Source organism: Montipora foliosa, unplaced genomic scaffold, assembly GCF_036669935.1.
Source record: "Montipora foliosa isolate CH-2021 unplaced genomic scaffold, ASM3666993v2 scaffold_432, whole genome shotgun sequence".
In the NCBI taxonomy this organism is placed as follows: domain Eukaryota; kingdom Metazoa; phylum Cnidaria; class Anthozoa; order Scleractinia; family Acroporidae; genus Montipora; species Montipora foliosa.
The window spans coordinates 367,501-372,500 of NW_027179737.1; the positions used below are offsets into that span (position 1 = coordinate 367,501).

A 5,000-nucleotide genomic window follows, 5' to 3' on the forward strand; every position below is an offset into this window, starting at 1 on the left:
ACAAGGTAATTTAAAGCACTCATCCGAAAGCCAGAGAATGACATTATGAAGAATTTGGTGAAAAGAATGTTCCACAACGCGTCTTCTTGTTTCCGGTGTTCTTTCACAGCGGAAACAACCGCCCTCGCGTCGCAAAGGCATTTATCTTCTACCTTTTTTTCTTCGTGGGTTACATTTGGTGAGCTTTATTCGTGCGAAACTGAGTTTGTGTTTATTTTGGTAAGGCAACTTGCAATGTCTCGTGTAACCATGAACTTTTTTTTCATTTCAGTAATGTTTATGCAAAATAATTATATTGTGCGGCGGCGCTTTGTTCCCTCGTAGTTCAAGGGCCCAAAAACTCAAGGAAACGATATTTAAACTCAGTGTTCCCATTGAATAATCCCTTATCAAAATTTTTGGTTTTCAGAGAAACACAAACTGTTTCGGTCTTGTTGAAATTGGAGGGGCTCGACTTCGAAAAATACAACACCAGCAAAGGCACGCGAAGCGACGAATCGTCTTTCAAACCTGTGTTCTCATCGGGTTCTGGATGAGTGGATTAGTTTAGCGTTTAAATGGTGATCCAAATCGTTGAACTCTCTATGCCGTTATTTTATTATACGGAAGAGAAAACTGTTTCAACGCTTTCTCCGAAGCGTTAAACGCTAACAGTTCTTTCAAAAAAACGATTGCAAAAGCGTTAAACAGAAGCTAAGTTCAGAAAAACGAAAAAGAAAATCGTTTATACGCTTAGCATTAGTGTTTAACACGGTTTAAAACGAAAACGAAACGGCTTTCGCCGTTAAACGAAAAATCGTTAGAGTACGTTTTCCCTTTCCCGGTCACATATATATGTTTGTGTGTGTGTGGCCGCCTTGTTTTGATTTTCAGTCCATTGGAAATTATCATTTTTCTTAAGCCCTTGGGGTTTTCAAAGTTGTAAATTACAAGTTTTCAGTTTTAGTAGACGATAATATGCTGCTTCTTCAAATGGATTATTGGTGCTCGTTTGCCAACTTTTTCAAATTTACAACAACAACAAAATAAAAAATACAAAATAATATCTTTGGTTAAATTTCCAACGGCTATCAACTGTCAACTGAAGCCCTGTAAAGTTCTCCTTTGGAAGTGCAATAAAGAAAGTGTAAAACATTACCTCATGCTTTTACTTCCTTGTAATGCAGAACGCCTCCTTAGTTTAGTGCTTTCTTGAATCAACCTGTGTTATGCAAAGTAGTCATTTGTTACTGGGTTGCCATTGGCAATCCAGTTAGTAAAATAATACCTTTTTTTTTTCTTTTCCGTGTCGGGAAAAGTCTTTCCTGACACTCCCTTGCTAAGTAGTATCTTTGTGGGTAGAGTTACGTGCGCGTATTTTTGGTGTGTTTCAGGGGGATCCGTTGTACACAGTAGAATATTTAATTTACCTGCAAGACGTCGAAAGTCATCGTAACGCGAATAGCGTTTAATTAAGTGGATCTTTAAACAAAATACACCCTTATGGAGCTCAAAAACGGAAAGTCCATTGTATAAACAAGACAGGCGGTGAAAAATAATATCTAGAATCTTAAAAGAGATGAGTAAGGGTCTAAAAGTAGCTCCAAAATTATTCTTACTTTTCGCGAAAAAGACTTATCGAAGGCAAGGATGACTGCCAAGGTTGCCTGTCCCATTAAAACTATCGTAAATTTACATATTCATTCACCCATGTCGTGCGTTATTTCATTCTTTGTTGAAGCGTCCAGATCTGTTTCAACTTGTACCACCCTTTTAAGAACGATACTCTGTCCTTTTGCCAGAGAGAAAGTACGCAGTCCACAAGGCCGACTGAAACTCGATGAACGGGGTATCATAATCCGACTGGAAAGAGGATAGTTCGAATTTGTATCCCGTTATGATAGAATATTTCTCATGAAAAGCGAAAAAAAATATTCTAACGAATTACTTTCCCTTTTTCACCATCCCAATAGTGCAGGCAGAATAGCTTCTTTAATGGTAGCGTTTCATCAGGGTTTGAAAGTTACTTGATCACACCCAATTTGCAAAGTATCTTTCATTTCGACAGTGGAGATGATGCTTGGTGAACAATCGATGCCTGAGTCAGTGATGGATCAGTGGTGAACAATCGCTGCAAAGCGCATGATCGAGATTCCCACGTTCATATCAACATTTTTACGAATTTAATAATATCAAAATACAATTACACGGAAACGTTACAACTCACACGACAAAGGTTTTAGGCTCTTAAGTATATTAGTTTGAAGAAAGGATTGATGGCTCAGTTATTAGTTAATTTTCTCTTTCCTGTGTTGGTTTACGTGTTTCGTAACTCCACACCTACATCTAATTTTACCCTTGATAGATTTCCACATTTTTTTTCTTTTTCCGCTGACGATTCAATGTGAAATCGGCTAAAAACTACAACCCTTAAAGGGTTCAGTCTCGCAGTATCTAACTGTATTGAACCCCCACTGAATGCTGTATCTTTCACGTTACGAACGCGTATGTTTAACGAGAACTCGCGCGCGCTTTAAGTGGGATTATAAGAGTGACTTGCGGTCCTAAAAGATATTTTGGGACAGACGGATAGGGGTGCACAAAATCAACTATCCGCCATCTGCCGATGTGAAATTAAAATTGACAAAATCTACACTTTGACTTGACATTATGATCAAATAAATTATTGATATCTTTTTTCAACGAAGGGGTTATATTACTTTGCTGTTATTCTACTATTACGAATGCTCGTGAAGTGACCAAACAAGTTCTGCTTTGCTTTGCCCAAGTTTTCCATTCTTTGTTTTTCGTTTGAAAGTTTCTTCCCGAGTCTTTGTGAAAAGTTCGCTCACACATACACTTGGAATAGTAGATGGGATTCCGTGATTCGTTAAAATGGTACGTATTTTATTGTTTTCGTGAAAATAAACTGAGCCACTTTTGTCAGTCCATTGTTATCTACACAAGGACGCATCCAAAAGCCAGAGAATGACATTATGAAGAATTTGGTGAAAAGAATGTTCCACAATGGGTTTTCTTACTTCCGGTGTTCTTTCGCAGCGGAAACAACCGCTTTCGGGTCGGAAAAGCACTTATCGTCTGCCAATTTTTTTTTTCTTGGGTTAAATTTGGTGAGCTTCATTCGTGGAAAACTGAGCTTGTGGTTATTTTGGTAAGGCGACTTGCAATGCCTCGTGTAAACACGAACGTTTTTTAATTTCAGGGATGTTTATGCAAAATAATTATATTGCGTGGTGGGGCTTTGTTCCCTCGTAGTTCAAGGGCCCAAAAACTTAAGGAAACGATATAACACATAATTTTTTAAGTTGGCATTTTCTGAAGTAGCGAATTTGGAAAAAATATCAACTGTGTGTATGCATGTTTTCCAACAAAATGGAAAGTACATGAAAAAGCTACCTCTAAGTTGTCTATCAAGGCAAGATATAAAACGCCATTGGCTGTGTAACTAATACAATTGACCAAGATGGGGTTTGTTTGTTGGAGTTCATTTTGAATGCTTTGTAACAGCATTAGTCATGGCGTCGCTAAACAGCAACAATCTTAGTGCGACGGATTGCATATTTCCATCTGTTTATGGTACACAGCTCTATAATATTACAAATTTATTTTACCAAAAGCTCATCTGTAGCACAGGAATGGTTTGTTATGTTCCAAACGTACGAGAAATAATTTCCTTGTGAAGTTCATATAATAGATTTGATAATCTATGCCAACAGTGGTCTTTCGAAATAATGTCAAAGCCAACTTTTTTAAATAAACGTTTCAGATATTCTCTGCCACAAGGTGTCTATAGAAATTTCCATGTACATCCCAGTTGCCAAGACAAGGTAGTTTCAGATCTTCTCTGCCAGAAGATGTGTATGGAAATTTCCCTGTACATCCCAGTTGCTTAGACGAAATAGCTTCAGATATTCTCTGCCACAGGGTGTCTATGGAAATTTCTATGTACATCCCAGTTGCTTGGACGAAATAGTTTGAGATATTCTTTGCCACAAGGTGTCTATGGAAATTTCCATGTACATCCCAGTTGCTTAGACGAAATAGCTTCAGATATTCTCTGCTACAAGGTGGCTATGGAAATTTCCATGTACATCCCAGTTGCTTAGACAAAGTAGTTTCAGATATTCTTTGCCACAAGATGTGTATGGAAATTTCCATGTACATCCCAGTTGCCAAGACAAAGTTATAGTTTCAGATATTCTCTGCCACAAGATTGTATGGAAATTTCCATGTACATCACAGTTGCTTAGAGAAAGTAGTTTCAGATATTCTCTGCCACAAGATGTGTATGGAAAATTTCCATGTACATCCCAGTTGCTTAGATAAAATAGTTTCAGCTATTCTTTGCCACAAGATGTGTATGGAAATTTCCATGTACATCCCAGTTGCTTAGACAAAGTAGTTTCAGATATTCTCTGCCACAAGATGTGTACGGAAATTTCCATGTACATCCCAGTTATTTAGGAAATGTTCTTAAATGTTAAGGTTTCCGCTCAAGACCTTTATAGGTAATTTATAATTAACAAAACGAAATCTCAGCAAATGCTTCAAGGCAATGCTAGACATTAAACATGTCTTAAAAAGTTTAAGGAATTATGTCTGCATGATGTTTGCTTCACCAATTAAAGACAAAACCAATAAACAGCAAAGTTTCACTCCTCATCAGTGCCTGACGCTGATGATCTTGCATTGCTCAGTTTTGTGATCTCCATGTTAAATGCACTGACTGGATCTTGTTTGTCGTAGATGCTCAGGAGATTCTCTTTGCAGTCGAATGCTGGTATTAGGGAAGAAGACACTGCAAACAGGATTAATAAACAAACACAATCTATTCAGCTTTAAACATTATCGTGTGAAAATGAAGTTCCATTATTATTATTACTATTTATTATGCGGAACTATCTTGTTGGTGCAAGGTTCCTTTGAGCTGGATGATAAGTCCCAAGACAAAAAAAAAAGCCGCACGAACGATAAGGGCCCGTAGGCACTAGGCAAATATT

At 37.6% G+C, this 5,000-nt stretch overlaps 2 protein-coding genes across 2 annotated transcripts in view; both read right to left on the bottom strand.

Annotated features, from left to right (window-relative positions):
- LOC137988871 (uncharacterized) overlaps positions 1 to 1,169 on the bottom strand; it is an 11,017-nt gene extending 9,848 nt beyond the window's left edge. The window contains exon 1 of the mRNA XM_068834826.1: positions 1,139 to 1,169. The gene's annotated coding sequence lies outside the window, so the exon portion shown is untranslated. The remainder of the gene's footprint in view (positions 1 to 1,138) is intronic.
- The window catches only part of LOC137988864 (peroxidasin homolog), a 337,507-nt gene that overhangs the window by 100,307 nt on the left and 232,200 nt on the right, over positions 1 to 5,000 (bottom strand). The gene's annotated exons all lie outside the window — the stretch shown is intronic.